The 16,838-nt window shown below is 43.5% G+C and overlaps 1 protein-coding gene across 6 annotated transcripts in view; it reads right to left on the reverse strand.

The window, feature by feature from the left end:
* Window positions 1-6,692, reverse strand: part of GCNT1 (glucosaminyl (N-acetyl) transferase 1) — a 28,654-nt gene extending 21,962 nt beyond the window's left edge. For 3 of the 6 annotated variants that reach the window (XM_055311163.1, XM_055311158.1, XM_055311160.1), the window contains exons 1-2: window positions 1,179-3,204; window positions 575-637 (exon numbers count right to left, since the gene is read on the reverse strand). The gene's annotated coding sequence lies outside the window, so the exon portion shown is untranslated. Of the gene's footprint in view, window positions 1-574; window positions 638-1,178; window positions 3,205-5,689; window positions 5,809-6,583 lie in introns of those variants that run through there. The other 3 variants (XM_055311164.1, XM_055311161.1, XM_055311162.1) reach the window with 2 other exon arrangements.
* Between the last annotated feature and the right edge of the window lie 10,146 nt (window positions 6,693-16,838).

Genomic DNA, 16,838 nt, shown 5'->3' on the forward strand with positions numbered 1-16,838 from the left:
TCCACCACTTACACAAAGATTTTTTGGGTGAAATTCAGCTGGTAGTTCTCAATCAATTTTCCATGCACACTAGGCAGTAAGGTGCCACATTTTCATAAATCTAACAAATGGGGGATCCCTGGTGGCGCAGCGGTTTAGCGCCTGCCTTTGGCCCAGGGCGCGATCCTGGAGACCCGGGATTGAATCCCACGTCGGGCTCCTGGTGCATGGAGCCTGCTTCTCCCTCTGCCTGTGTCTCTGCCTCTCTCTCTCTCTCTCTCTCTCTCTCTCTCTATCATAAATAAATAAAAATTAAAAAAAAAAAATCTAACAAATGGATTCAAAACCCATTGATACTCTTCACTTAAAAGATTTTGTCCAACAATCCTTGTTCTAATCCTTGTTCCCTTCTTAAAGGTTTCCGGTTTTTTAAGAGTTTTGATCAGTCACAGATCTATCATATTTCTTGGCAACATGATTACAGCGAAAACATTTCCAAACAGCTGTTTCCAAAATGCGTCTCTGTAGCATAAATTCTTCTGAAAAGCAGTCACATCCCCCACCACCACCACCACCGTGAAAATGTCACAGTTACCTTGGATTGTTCCTTGGTGTACTCCTTTACTCCAGCATCTTGCTGGGATCATCAACCTGGAAGCTTTCCAAATAGTGTTGATCAAGAGTTTCTATAACCCAATCTCTCGGCATGCCCCTCCCAGCTTCCCAGAGGATAGCAGGTGGGGCTGAAAGCTCCAGCCTTCTAATTACTGGTTCTTTCCGGTGACTACCCCATCCTGAGGCTACCTAGGGCCCCCCTACACACACAAACCTCAGCCACCTCATTAGCATAAACAGGTGGGGAAAAGAGCTCCTTACACGAATAACAGAAGACATTCCTATCATCCCAATCCCTCAGGAAATTCCCAGGGCTTCAGAACTCTGGGTCAGGAACCAGGGACACAGACCAAACACATTTCTTACTCTACCAGGGCTGAGCATAATAATGGTAACCGACAGCAATCATAATCCTTTCCAAGGAACCTACCAGTGTTTGGCACTAGAAAATGCTTCATAAGTATTGGTGGATGGAAGTAGCTAAGTTCACTTACCCACCAAACTCAGCAGATGGTTCTGCCAACTTTGAGGCACCTCACCCATCCTCTCCCCCCACCCTTTCCATCCAAGCCCAATCTCCCCACCTGTGTAACGGAATCCAGTCTCTTTTGCCTCCTCTGAAACCAGGCTCAGTCACGTATTCCTCACTTCCCCCTGTTTTCGCTTCTCCTTCTTTACCAGAAACTCGCCAGCACCGTCAGACTTTGCTCAAGTTCTCCAATCTCAAATGGAAAAGGAGAGAAGGAGAAAAAGAGACAGAAAGGAAGAAAAGGAAACCAGAGATCCCACATTTCCTGCCTGTCTTGCATGTCTATTTGGTCTCTTGGTAGCCGTTACCAGCTGTTTCTCCTCTTCCACACACAGTGGTCTCTGGGCCAACCTCCTTCTCTTCTCACCCCCAACCCCACTCCTCCTCAGATGATCTTTTGTGTATGCCATGATTATTTACATGTGACCGCTCCCAACATGTACTTCTTCCACCCAATTTCTTTCAAGAGTTCCAGATGCCATTCCTTGTCTCTACTTGGACTTGGACGTCTCACGAGCAAAACCTATCCAAGTGGCTCACCTTCCCTCCCCCATCTCAAGCCTACCCCCTGCTCCTCCAGGGTTCTCTAACACCATAAATGGTTTCACCACTCCACCCACTCAGTTATTTATGCCAGAAACTTTCAAAACATCCTTGATATCTCCCTGTCCATCAACCACATCCCAATAATCACCACTTTCAGACTGACTTCAGCTGCAAATTCAATCTTCCTCTCTTTCTCTCTCCCTCTCCCTCCTCCACCCAACCCCTCCGTCTTTGGCTTCTATTCAGCATCACTGCACCATCCCTAGGTGATAGCAAATACCTTTGTACTCTGCCCCCATACCCCATCTTGCCCCTGTCCAGGGTATGTGTGCAAAGCAGCAGGCTTCAGGGCCTGAGCCCTTTGGCATGGCCTCGCTAGGACAAAGTAGTGCATCTTTTCTAACTGGTCCACCCAGAAGGGGAGTTCTTTTCCAGTCTGCATGAAGGTATCTTAGATACCAGCATGGCCTAACCCTGCAAACCAGTCTCCACACAACAGTAATGATGACCTTTTCAAAACCCAAACTTAGTCAATCATCTCATCTCCCATTTAACATCCTTCAAAAGGTTCCCATTACCTTTCCATTAAAGCCCAAAGTCCTGAAAATGACCTGAGAGGCCTTCCCCCTAAAACTATATTCTCAACCCTTTCAACATAGAACTCATGTTGGAATTCACCTGATTATTTCCTATTCATTTTTCAGGCCTTATTTTAAATATCACTTCCTGGGGACACCTACCCTGAGTAATCCCCTCCCCTAGTTGAGGTCCTCAGGTTAAATGCTCTCTGGACATCTTGTACTCTTCTGGAGTACCACTTATGACTGGGACAGCCTTTGGGACTATGTGCTTGTCCATCTCCACCCCCTCCTCTAGCCACTAGGCTAGAAGGCTCAAAAAGGCAAGGACCCTCCATCCTTCATAGCTGTAGCGCCAGGGCTGACAATGACTGTCATTCATTTACAGATGCTCAGTAAGTGGTCGTTCAATGAATGTCTGAAGAAAACAGGTTGCTCAGGTACCCAGGCCCCTCATACACAATCTGGCTAACTCTTTAGCATAAGAAAAATTATTTATGGGAGAATTTCTTTTTTATTCATGGGAATAAATTTATTTTTATTTTTATTATATTTTAAAATTTCTTTAAAAAAAATTTTTTTTTTTAGTTTTCTCCTGATGTGGGACTCAATCCCAGGACCCTGGGATCACGACGTGAGCCAAAGGCAGGTGCTCAACTGCTGAGCCACCCAGGCATCCCTATTTTCATCTTCTGATATGAATTATATTGTTTATTACGTAGGGCTCTCTTACATAAAATTGGAATTTCTCATACAACAGAAAGATAAGGTTGTCTTAGTCATTGCTGTTAGCTAAAAGCTTTTTATGTTTCTTACAACTAAATTCTCCTCTGAACATGATCTACAGTGAGTCTCATTGTTAAAATTTCTGCTTAGAATTTTTGCTTGGAGTTCTAGTAGAGATTTCTGTGCCAATTTCTCCAAATCAGTAAGCATGGTTCATTGATATTTTATCACCTTAAAAAAATTAAAAGACATCAAGTAAATTAAAAGGTAAAAAATGGGGGTGCCTGGGTGGCATAGTCGGTTAAGCATCTGACTCTTGATTTCAGCTCAGGTCATGATCTCAGGGTCTGGGAACCAGCCCTGCATTTGGCTCGCTGCTCAGTGGGATTTCTTTGGAGATTCCCTTTTCCTCTACCCCTCTCCCAGTGTGTACTCTCTCTCTTAAATAAAAATAAATCAATCTTAAAAAAAAATGAAATAAAAGGAGGAAAATAAAAACCACCATGGAATTCCTTTTTAGCTTATGCTAGTTTGAACTTCAGAAATTTAACAATCACGTCAAATGCTTGAAATTTCCTTGGAGATAAATCCTGGCAAGACACATGTGGCTGTTCATGACGAACACTGGTTTAGTCACCTTTATTATAAAAATATTTTAAAATGTAGATGTTTCTGTAAACATTACAAATGACTTCTAGACATTAAAAGTTTAAAAGCTAATTGTATATACAGTTTTAGTTCATAAACTTCCAGAGCATTTTCAATGTTGGCTCATTCTCCTCAACCAGGTGACTTTATCCTCCAGAGAACATGTGGCAACATCTGGAGACCTCTGGGTTGTTGTAACTGTAGGGAGTACACTACTGGCATCCACCACGCTGCTACACAACCCACAACACACAGGACAATTTTCACAATAAAAGCTTAACTGGTCAAAAATGTCAAATTTGAGAAATGCTGGCTTAAACATACATAGCATTTTGCCACAGATGGGCGACAAAGAAACAGGACAACCCTCTCCCATGCACTGGTGTGAAAGTCAATGTGGTTAAGAACACAGGCCCCATGAGAAACACACGTGATTTATATGAACAGTCATTTGGGAACTCCTCTTTTAAGTTAGGAAGTTGGGCTTTTGACATCCTGAACCAGAACCATGAATAAATTTTCACTTGAATGATCACTAGCAACAGTGACACAATTCCTCCGTTGGCCCATAAGAGACGGCTTTGCTTTGCTCTGTGCAGTCGAAGTACTCCGTATGTGACAGAGAACAGGAATTGAGAATCAGAAGAAATACCTTCAAACAGCCTTAATCTCGGTTTCCCACCACCACATTTCATGACAAATGCACAATATCTACATCTTGGTCAGAATTTTTCATTCCCCCCCGAGAATGCAATCACCAGGTGTAGCAGATCTGAAAATGAATGATGCATGAACCAAATTGGACAGACTCTTGTGTTTTAAAAAAGAAAAAAAAGGGATCCCTGGGTGGCGCAGCGGTTTGGCGCCTGCCTTTGGCCCAGGGCGCGATCCTGGAGACCCGGGATCGAATCCCATATCGGGCTCCTGGTGCATGGAGCCTGCTTCTCCTCTGCCTCTGTCTCTGCTCTCTCTCTCTCTCTCTCTGTGACTATCATAAATAAATAAATTGAAAAAAAAAATTAAAAAAAAAGAAAAAAAAGAGTCAATATTTAAATCAGATTTTACTTAAAAAAAAAAAAATGAAGATTTTTCAGCTATTTAAGGGAGGGGAGAAGGATCTAGCCACACTGAGCCAGAATCCCTGCATGGGTGTGAGGAGGGGATGGCCGATACCCACACAGATTGTTTCAGCAGGTCTTCTGTAGGTAACCTGTGCCAGACCAAGACCCGGTTAGGTCCCCCATCCATTACCTATTCAGTCCCTGTAACAGCTGATTTTATAATTCTCAGGGGCAACATTTTTCTCAGTGTTAAGCAACTAAGTTACAAATGGAAAAAACCAACCTGTGGCTGGAAGTTGTCTTATAATCAGTCAGGGACAAATTATAATGAATGAAGGATGAAATCCATTAGAGATTTGAGGCCTAGGCTAAGGAGGTCCTTCCCAGAGCCAGTGAAGGAGAGACAGAGGAGCTATCGGCAACCGCCAAATCCTTACCACGAAATAGAAAAGATATCAACTTCTTCCATCTACCAATAAAACTTTGTAAATTTACAGTATGTTACGTTGTTTTTAAAAATTGAGGAGTTAGCCATTTCTAAGAACTCATATCCCAAAACTACCATCTTGAAGGGCTGCAAAGAAATCCATGAAGCACTAGCAGATATCCACAGAGCTCAGTGTTTTTCTTTTTTGCCAGAAGTGAAATCTGTTACCATATCCTCTGGCAGGGGAGCCTGTCTGGAACTGCCTGGGCTCCTAGCAGGTAATTTACACTGATCTTTAAAAACCATTCACCCCTCCTCCTCTCCTCTATAAAACAAATCTGCCTTTCAGAACAGCTCTGAAAGGGGGACCGAATGCCCAGAGCAGGGGACAAATCCCTGACCGGGTGCCTTCACCTACCACTCACCAAATTCAGGCCACAGAAACCTGTAGCCTGTTCTCAAGTCAAGGAACCGATGCTTTCCGAGAACCTCGTACATCCCTCCCGCTGGGCCTCTCTCTTCCTTCTGGAAAGAAGTCAAGCAAAGGATGCAACAGTCGCCAGGTCGCTACAAAACTTACCTACACCTGGGCAGCCCAAAAGGCCCAGCCCGGGTCCGCAGGCGACCTCATCCACCGTGAGAAAGCCGTGTGTGGCCCGCGAGGGTGCCTGGCAACTCGCTCTGCATCGGCAGAAAGCGCTGCAAGAAAAAGAGCTGTGAGCCAGGGCTGCTTCCACTTCAAAACGCTAACAAGCAAAAATTGTTCGAATTTGAGGCAGAAGGTCGGTGCTGACAAAAAACAAAACAAGGAACCTAGAAAGGGGGCAGAGTGTGTTTCAGAATCACCTGTTTCCTAACAGACCCAGCCGCGTGAGCTTCCTACCCCGCGGGGTAGGACCGAGAGGGAGCGGGAGAGGGGGAAGCTTCCGTGTCCCTTTCCAGTGGCCTGCCCCAGGGCGAGTCCGCTCTCATCCCGGCGTGTCAGCTTCTTCATCAGTGCAGTGGGGTTCATCATGCCCCTGCGCAGGCTACGGGCAGGATTAAATGAAGTTCCAGGGCTGGCGCCCCAGGGACGGCAGAGAGGGACTAAGTGCCCGCTCTTCAGCCGATCCACGCCCGCAGCCAGCTCCCCCGGTGTCTCCGCTCCTACTCGCTACCCGGACCCGGCGGAAAGAAGCCAGGAAAAAGTGGCTTCCAGGTGACACAGCGCACCGGAGTACCGGCTTCGGGCTCCACGGGTCGCACGAGTCGCCAGGCCCAGGGAAGGGTCCGAGAGCGCACACGCGCGCCGCGCTCCCTCCGGCCCCGGCTCCGCTTCCTCGGCTCCGGCGGAGCCCAGTCCGCGCGGGGCAGCGGGACCTTGGCTGAGATCCGGCCCCCTCCCTCGCATCCTTCCCACCCCTCCGGCCGCCACCGGGCGCCCTGGCAGGCGGTCCTGGCTGCCGGGACCGGGAGGGCTGGACGAGTCGGTTACCTGCAGCAAGCCTCCGGCCGCCCGGGGCGCAGGAAAGTGCGCGAGCGCGCCGCCCCGCAAACCACAGCGCGCTCGCCGGGCGCCGCGCTCCCTGCGCTGGCGGAACGCGCCTCGGGGCTCCCGGACGCCCGCCCGGCCCGGCCCGCCCTGCCCCGCCCCGCCCGGCCTGGCCCCGCCCCAGCATCCCGCCCCGCCCGGCCTGGCCCCGCCCTCCCGGCCCCGCCCCCAGCATCCCGCCCCGCCCGGCCTGGCCCCGCCCCCAGCATCCCGCCCGGCCCCGCCCCCAGCATCCCGCCCGGCCCCGCCCCCAGCATCCCCGCTCGCCCCCCTCCGCCGGAGGCGAGCCCTCGGGGCCTCACCGCCGGGTGGGCGGGGAGCGGGCGTCCCCGCGCTTCCTCTGTGCGCTTCCTCAGGTTCGCCCCGGGCTTTAGTTCCCCAAATTGCACAAGGGCTGGGGGGAGGGAGTAGGGTCTTCTTCACAATTCTTTGCCCTTTGCTGCGGAGGCGGGAAACGCGACGAGCGCAGCCTTTTTCTGATTTTAAGAATGTTTAATAAGAAAAGAAAAATGCAAATGCCGAGGTTCTTTATATGATGACAAGTGTAGAGATGACCATGCAGTTTTATGTTCCCCTGATGAGGCTTTTTGTTAAATGTAGTATTTAAAAACTCACTGCATTCGTGTGGGTTTTCACATAAAAACCGAAGGCCAGCGATTGCGAAACAATCCGCAGTGCCCGGCAAAGTCGAAAACACCTCTTTCCCTACCTTGTAGCGCGTCGTGCGGTGTCACTTATAAAAGCTGACATGGTGTCCTTGGTAGCGAGAGGAATCGCGGGTGTTCTTCCCTCGGACTTCTACCTCCTGGAGAGAAGAACAGGTTCTTACTCGTCTTCACAGCATGTACCCATTGAAGTCAACGAAGGATGGAAGTGCATACACACTTCCCCACCCCCAGGTCTTGCTGAAGCCGTAGGGCCAATCTAAGACCCTCTGAGTAGGTAGGTTTCCCTGCATCCCGAGGCTTGCCTGGTGACCTTCATCCTTAGGGAAAGGTCACTGCTCAGGGGAGAAGCTTCCACGCGGCGAGCAGGGTCAGGTTGGCCTAGAGTCAACCAGTCTCCAAGGTTCATCCTCTAGGGTTTAGGACCTGATCAGCTTAGATACTCCTGGGGGCCGGCGGGGCTGGAGGGGAGAGGTGGAGCGGGGTGGGAGGGTGCACGCACAGCAGTACCTTATAAGTGGAACATAAATTAGCATATTGGTTTCTTGTCAACCCACCTCTTTTGTGAAGACCCCAGCTTTCTCTTCAAGGCTTTGAAATATTTTGGGAGGATTGCTCTGGACTCTTCAGTCCCCTCCCACCCCACCCTTGGGCCAGAGTGTTACTAGGTGAAGCAGTCCCATGTAAGCCAGCTGTAGTGATGGTGGCAGAGGAGCTAATGAAACATTCCCCGGTGGAAGGTAAATCTTGTCTCTTCCCCCAAGGAGATCCCTCCTCTATGGAGTGACAATCTTGGAAAATATTGCTTTAATTTTATTTTAAAAAGTAATTTTCTGGGGCACCTGGCTGGCTCAGTCAGTAGCACATGTAACTTAACTCTTGATCTCTGATCATGAGTCTGAGCCCCAGGTTGAGGGTTGAGTTTAAATAATAATAATAATAATAATAATGATGATGATGATGATGATGATAATTTTTTAAAGTAATTTTTTATAATGCATTCTATGCAAGACTGAGGACAACAGAACCACATGAGTTCCTTTTAAACTGTGGTTTATATTTTTATCGTGGAAACAAACGTAGGAACCCAAAATATCTTGTACAAAATTTGCATTTTGGCCAGAATTAGAAAAAAAAGTGATTGCCATTTGTTTTCTCCATCTATTGCTAACCCACATGACCTTCTTAACTAAAGGACATAAGTAAAAGCACTGAAAAGGCAAATATGCTCTGAAAACCCTCATAATGAGTTATGAAATTCATAAATTTTATTAATTCAATGTTTGAAGCTAAACCTATGACTTCCTTCCACTGGACTAACCAACCATGTTTCCTTCATCCCTACTCGATTGGTTTTATTTTATTTTTTTTCTGGGCTTGCATCAAGGATATTTTAAGGTTTTTGTTTGTTTGTTTGTTTGTTTGTTTTTAAGATTTTATTGTTAAGTAATCTCTACACCCAATGTGGAGCTCAAACTCACAGCCCAGGGATCAAGAGTCTCCTGCTCTACCAACTGAGCCAGCCAGGCACCCCTTAAGTTGGTCAAATGGGTCAGCTAATCATTTATGAGACACAAAGGGAATGTGGGTGGTCTGTATCTGACCTTGATAGGTAAACAAGGGAATTCTCTGTGAGTCTCACCTAAGTCATTTGAGGAAGAGTGGTGGTTCTTTGCAGAAAGCTGTTTCCCAGAACATAAACTGGGCGTGGGTGTGGGAGTTTCTTTAACCATCAATCTGTCTTCTATATATATGTATATATCATAATAAAACTGTGGTTAAAAGTACAACTTAAATAAAGATCAACTTTGAACTTGACCCAAATCCTGTGTCCCTAGAAGACCCATTTGTCCCCACTGACCAATCAGCACAAAGTGCCTGCTCCCTTTACTTGATGAAATTTTATTCAAGCTTCTCTCCTTCCCCACACCTTCCAGCTTTCATCCACCCTCAGCCTAAGCCGGCACTGGGATGCAGAAGAAACCCCTAATGGCACCTGCCAAGAAGCCCCTTCCTAACTGATTTCAAAAACACCTTTTTTGACCAATTGCCTGATGCTGCCACCTGCTCATCCCTCTCCTGGAGACCTGTTTTTTTCTAGCCTTGTTGGTTCCTCCTTATAAAAGAAAAACCTTTTACTGCCTGACCTTTCAGAAGCTTGCAGATCTTACAATCAAAGCAGTCTCCCTATTACAACTCCTCTTCCGCTAGTGCAATAAGCCCCTTCCGCTAATTGCAGTAGTTGTTTGAAGTCTCTGCCTTCCTTCAGTTCAGGTTTATTTTTTATTTAATAGTTTTCTGGTGCTACGCCTTGGCTCAAGAGCCAAACTCACCCAGGGATCTCCACCATCTCCACATAGGTAATGATATACCCTGTTCTGCAATTTGAGGATCCTTGAGTTCATCTCAAGTTAATGCTCTGGATGTCCTGTCTATTGAAGCACAGTAGAGTTACTCTCATGCTTCATAACAAAAAGAGAATCTTCCAGGACAGCTATTCTCTTTGGCCTTCTCACGAAGCCTCTTTTGTTCCTTAACCTAGGAACTTGGGAGAGCATGAATCAAGTGAGACTCTTTCTCACCTTTTTTACAGTTTCTTTCTCTGGGTTAACTGTTACTCCTCCCACAGATAACTCTTATTCTCTCAGGCATCTTCTCTATCTTTCTCCCATTGACTACATGTCATCATGGCACTAATTCAGTTTAATATCTTCAAGAATTGGCAAAATTTTCTAAAGGCAATTCAGAATTTCAAAGACTTCTTTGGGAAACTTGAAATCTCCCCAAACTGCGTCATCTGAGACTTCTCTCTTCCCAGCATCTCCTCTTCTTCCTTTTTATCACCTTCTCTTCAGCTGCCTTAAATCCTTTGATCTGTCCCCCTTCAACACATCTGGTTCCTCCACCCCCTATCCACCATTGTCAGACCCTTCCGTACCCACTCCAGCCCTTCCAGGCTTTGGCTGGAACCCAGGCTTTGGCTAGAAGTATTGGCAAATACTTCTCAATTTACCAGACACTTAATAGGAAGCTAAAGGTGGCTTTATTATGGAGCCGATGCTTAAACTCTCTTGAGGAAACTGGCCTGGTACTTGGCTTACAGGTTTCTAGCCTTACAGATGAGTAAGGAAGGTCACTTACTGGCAGACCTAGGAATCTTAGAATGATTTGGGAATATTGAGAAGAGAAGGATTTGCCCAAATCTATAGATACTGCAGGTGATATATGATGGCAAGCTCATGGTTTGGCTTCCTAGCCTTAACAAGTTTGTACAAGTGTTGCCAATCCATGATTCCATGATTCCTTATGAAAAATTCCAGAGAAGACTTTCAAAGGTCTATATGCTAAATTAACATTCTTGCTGTACCTGTGTAAATAATCAGGTCAATCCTAAAGAGTCCAGCCTTGTTTTTCGATCAAGAATAATTTTTTAAGGTTACCTTTGATAAAAAAGGATATGAATATAGAGAGAAAATTTGTGTTTCAATAGAAAACTATAGCACATCGTTTTGGGTGATCAGATTCCAGTTCTATTCATTAAGCCATTTTGCACATCTTATAAATTGCAAGTTCATTGATGGTTTACAAACTCTCTCGTCAGGTAGAGATTTAATTGGCTTCTTCATCACTATGGAAAAACCAGTTCCCTTGCCTATATATTAATTGGACTAGATCCTGTCACCTTGCACAAATCAGCAACCCTTACAGATTTTCATCTCCCTCTGTCTTGACCATGAACTAAAACCTGACTGCCCAGGTGTTTATCAGGACTCTAGGTTGCCTTGTAGCTGGCTTTTTCCTCTAGGATCTGAAGAAGCACTAGGAATGGAAGTCCAACAACAACTTGACTGCATGCATGTGTTGGATTCTTCCTCATATAAGCCACTGCCTGGGTCATGAGGAAGTCTGGTAGAATGTTCAGGTCATACCTACCCTTATATGAGGGAGAACCAAGCTTATAGATAACACCACAAAGCCCACCGTCGTCTCAGCTTTCAGACACTCAACAAGCCGTGCTTGTCTAGTAAGGTTTTCCCCTAAAAGATTAGTAGGGGAAACATTAACATTAATACTTCTTTTTTTCCCCCCATTGTAAGCATCCCTCTTTTAGAAGCCTTATCTTTGTAACTACCTCTCAACAGATGGTTCAACTGATTTTGCAGGAATAATACCAACAAGAGTCCTTGAGAAATTATTTCTTAGTCCTTGCCTTGCTCTGCTCGGAAGCTTATGATTGCCTGTGAATTGTTCAGTGATGAATAATATTCATTCATCTTGAACCAAAGGGGAGAATAACAATGCTAAACTTTATCAAAGCTCGTGCTCTAGAGAAGCAGCAATGATTAAAGAAAGCTCCCCACATTTTCAAAACAGTCCCCCTCTCCTTGCAATAATCCTTTTGAATAAAGTCTCTCCTTACTGAAATCTGGATTGTTTATTTCTACAAAAGCTGCAAAAATAGTTTTGAATTATTAAAAAAAAAGTCAACAGAATTACCTTGACTGGAACAGGAAAGGATGTAAAAGAGTACAGTGCTACACTCAAAACGTGAAGATGGAGAAAGCAAATTCAATAATAAATGTACTGTTTAGGAAAAAAAGGTTGAGCCTCATGCATACAAATTCCACATTGAATTAAAATTGAAATTTGTTTTTAAAGCCCATGAAATCTATCTTAAAACTTAAAAGAAGAAGAGGAAGAGGGAGAGGAAAAAGGAGAGGAAGAAAGAAAAGCAATGGTTGAGGAACAGGCAACCTTTCTCAAAATGGTGACAAAACTAAAAATGACAGAAAAAGCTTGATGGACTTCATATATTAAAAATGTTAAATGTCTAAAAAAATAAAAAATAAAGATAAAAAAATAAAAATGTTAAATGTGTGCCTAACAAAGGATATAAAAAGCCAAAAACAAACAAGAAAATATATGCAATGGTACACAGCAAAAGTCGATTTTCTTAATGAAGCCTTTTTTTTTTTTAAGATTTTATTTATTCATGAGAGACACAAAGAGAAAGGCAGAGGCACAGGCAGAGGGAGAAGCAGGCTCCCTGTGGGGAGTCCAATGTGGGACTTGATCCCAGGACCCTGGGACCACGGCCTGAGCCAAAGGCAGAAGCTCAACCACTGGGCCACCCAGGTGCTCCTTAATGAAGACTTCCTCACAAATAAATTATTAACATAAATATCAACATGCCCCAGGGGAAAGATGGGCAAAGGACATGATTGGAGAATTCACAGAAGAGGAAACCCGTATGAAAACAGATGCTCAACTTCAACAAAAGTCTAAACAATGCAAATTAAAACAATAAATAATTTTTCACCTATCAGGTCGACAAAGTTGAAAAAAGACTAATAAGCCTAATATTGATGAGGGCATAGGGATACAGGCTTCTATAACTGCCATTGGAAGGAAGACTTGTCCTCCACTATCCAAGTTTCCTTTGAATGATTGAGGGGCCCGCAAATTAAGTGACAATAACTAGATTAATGGGAGACTGGACAAGGTTCATTCCTAAGAGCCTATGAGAGTTGTAATGAGTAACTGTGAGAGAGACAGGTTTATATGTGACCTATAGAAGGGGCCACATAGGGCTTCAGTGGGAAGGTGTGGAAAGTTCAGTTGAGCTTCTGGATGCTAATGGCAGCTGAATTTGCACTTCCACATGCTAAGGGTCATTCTTTCCTAATCAGGAAACTCTGAGGGTACCCTATGGCAGATTGTTTTCCAGAGGCTCTGTTTAAGTTTAGTTAATATTTTCTTCTGCAGTTAATGGTTGTTCAGAGAAATTCAGTGTAAGGTAATTTTCATACCATTTTAAAGGCTGTTACCAATCACTGCTCTCAGTGGTACAAATTCCTTCATGTTGTCTGGAAAGGCTATTGGACAGTGTGAAATATATAACAATCACTGGTCTAGGAATTTACTCTCTATAAGGAATTTCACAAGTGCACAAAGATTTTTTTAATAAGGATGTTCACTGATTATATTATAAACATTGGAAAAATTAAGGTTAAAAGATAATTTTCAGGGGCATCTGGATGGCTCAGTGGTTGAGTGTCTGCCTTTGGCTCAGGTCATGGTCTTGGGATCCTGGGATCAAGTCCCACATCATGCTCCCCGTGCAGAGCCTGTATCTCTCTTTGCCTATGTCTCTGCCTCTCTCTGTGTGTTTTTCATGAATAAATAAATATCTTTTTAAAAAAGATAATTTTCAGAAAAATTTACCTCAGAAAAACGGTAAAATCATGACTTATACAGATATAAAAATGAGGATACAGATATAAAAACGAGGAGGTGTTGAAGAATTCATTTTATATATATGATGTGAGGGTATCTGGCAAATGTTATAACCAAGTTCAAAGGAAGAGTCAAAACATGTAAATTAATTTAGAGTAAAGGAATTCTGAGATGAATTACAAATGGAGACAAAAGTGGTTTTTCCACAGGAGTGGGAGTAGGGAAGTCAATTAAGTCACTACCATTAAGGACAGAATTTGTATATCCATCAATCAGTTACCTATAACTTACAAAGAGCAGCAAGCAGCTCAAAAATTATAAATAAATAGGGCTAGAATTTATAACACCAAATGATACACTGTAGACAATGCATAGTGCTTCATAGAAACATTATTTTTAAGTAGGCACCATGCCCAGCATGGAGCCCAATGAGGGTTTTGAACTCATGACTCTGAGATCAAAACCTGAGCCGAAATCAAGAGTCAGCTGCCTAACTGAGCCACCCAGGTTCCCCGAAACACTATTTCATTGTAAAACAAGTTTTATTATAGAAAATGTTTGTTGGGTAGCATTGATATCATGCGGGTATTAAAAAAATGGTAGGGATATCATGCTGCATATGTTGTCATAGAAAGTAAAGTTACTATACCATTAAATTAAAAAAAGTTAGAACAATCACTTTGTGTATAATTATTTCTCATGATCAAAGACACGGATAAATAATACATAAACAGTCATTTCCAGGAATTTTTACTGTCTACTTCTTAATGTTTGGGTAAAAGAATAAAAATAAAAAAATATATATATACTCTTCTTACAACTATCACAGTTTAAAAAAAATCATAGCTTTAAAAAGATATTTGCATTTTGAAAAATAATATAAACACATGATTAAACAAACTAGTCAGCAGTACATTTAACATTTACATAAAGAAAGAAAAAAGATTACGGTGAGCAGATGCCTATGAGGATGTTTATCAGAAGAAAACAGCTTGAAAGAAGTACTTATCTAAATGGATAAACAAAGTGTGGCACATCCATGCAATGGAACACTGCTCTGAAAATTAATGAAAGGAATCCTCATTTCAAATGAAGCTGGGAGGCCAGTAGGGGACGCTCTCACAGTCTACCACTGGTGGTCAGTTGGAAACCCAAATCCAGGCCTTGCACTGGTGTATCTTTTACTATCCAGATAGGAGGAAAAAAGGCTTTCCTCCTCCTTTAGTTGATGAGAGATTCAACCAATGAAAAGCCACTATACTTCCAGCCCCCCTTTACTCCAATGGTCATTTTGTTTATAACAGACTCCTCAGCTTCCCCGCCTCCATAAAAGACCAGTCCTCTCCTTTGTTCTGTGCATCTGTCTGTGGTTTTGCTGTAGTTGGCTTGTTCCAGATTGCAATTCTTGCCAAATTCTGAATAAAGCCATTTTTATGCTGGTAAAAAAAAAATATATATATATATATATATTTCAATGGTTTAACACTGCTTAATTTGGAGGGTGGAATGGATTCACACAACAATATAGGTGAATCTCACAGACCTTATGTTGTGATGAAGACACCAAACACAAAAAAGTACATACTGTTTGATTCCTATTTTTATATTTGAAATTCTGAACAGGGAAATCTATAGTGACAGAAAAAGAAGTAGTCGTTGCCTGGGGCTGAGGGAGGTGGAATTACTTTTAGAGATAATTGAAATGTTCTTTATTTTGATCATCATGATTACATGAGTAGACACATTTCTCAAAACCCTAACCTAATAGTGGTTGAACGTCTACCCTTGGCTCAGGTCAGGATTCCAGGGTTCTGGAATTGTGTTTCACATCAGGCTCTCTGCAGGGAGCCTGCTTCTCCCTCTGCCTATGTCTCTGCCTCTCTCTGTATGTGTCTCATGAAAAAATTAGTAAAATCTTTTTAAAAAATACACTTAAAATGGATATATTTTATTGGATACGTAGGGGAGGACTCTACCCTTCTAGATTCTTGGCTGAGACACCGCTGTACTAAAAGATAGATTAATAGGGGGGAAATAAACACATTTAATAACATATATACCTCCTCTAAACATGAGAGTGTAGGAGCTACATAGCAGGTTACCCCAAGACAGACCATTTTGGCATGCAGATCCTGCTGAGCTGAAAACAAAGCACAAGAGACTCAGAAAGAAACTTTGACCTCCCTCCACACTGCCTAAAAGGATTTAGAGGACCTGTTTCAGGAAGAGAACTATCATCACAAGTAACTATATGAAATATGAACCAGATATGGTAAACAGGGAGGAACCTAGTAGGACTTGTTTGGTCAAATTTCTCTCTAAGTCCCATGGTTTCTGAGTGGCCCAGCAAGCATTTGTTTACCAAACATTTACTCATTTTCATTTTCCTGTGAATTCCATTCCCTCCTTGAAGCCCCAGATCCCTTTCCCTCTTCTCTGTTCAGGGTGACATATATACCTCATTTTGCCTGTGTGTCTATGTAGATTCCTCATACATACAAAATTAAGTTTGATTTTCTCTGATCTGTCATGTGTCAGTTTAATCTTTGTCCAGTTAGAGGAGCCTAGAAGGGCAGAGAGAATTTTTTTCCTCCCTGACAGGAGGTACCCAGGAGAATAAGGTAACTCCCTGAAATGTCCCAAGCCACCACCTTAAATGCCATCACTAGCAAAAGATAAAAGATGCTGCAGGGCCAGGTGGTGGTGGTGGTGGTAGGGGAATGGAGGGGGGGATGCAGTTATGGGAGGTTTCAGATAAAGCCCAGTAAATGAGGTAAGGTTGTTAAGCAGATTTAAGTTGCTATCATCTCTATCAGTAAGTTTCTAGAGTTTTAGTCATTTTTTTCTCTTCCTGGTACAGAGAAGGAGAGACCCATACAGATGGAGATTTCTCTTATAAATGTAAATATTCTTCTACAAAAGATAGTTTCTACAGGGTTTTTAGGTTTTTAGAGCTTCTCCTATATCTGCTGTTTCTCAAAAATGACCAGATCAAGATCATCTTTATGCCTAAGAGGCATATGCTGGGGTGACAAATTTTGCTCTCCTGCATATATAAACTATACCTCAGTAAAATTGATATTTAAAAAATACCTGCTTAAGAAAACTAGAAGGGGTGGGGTATCTGGATGGCTCAGTCAGTTAAGTGTCTGCCTTTGGCTCAGGTCATGATCTTGGGATCCTGGGATTGGCCCATGTTGGGCTCCCTGCCCAGCAGAGAGCCTGCTTCTCTCTCTCTCTGCAGCTCCCCCTGCTTGTGTTCTTTTGCATCCTCTCTCTCTCTCTCTCTTAAATAA

This window comes from Nyctereutes procyonoides, unplaced genomic scaffold (assembly GCF_905146905.1).
Source record: "Nyctereutes procyonoides isolate TBG_1078 unplaced genomic scaffold, NYPRO_anot_genome, whole genome shotgun sequence".
NCBI classification, from domain to species: Eukaryota; Metazoa; Chordata; class Mammalia; order Carnivora; family Canidae; genus Nyctereutes; species Nyctereutes procyonoides.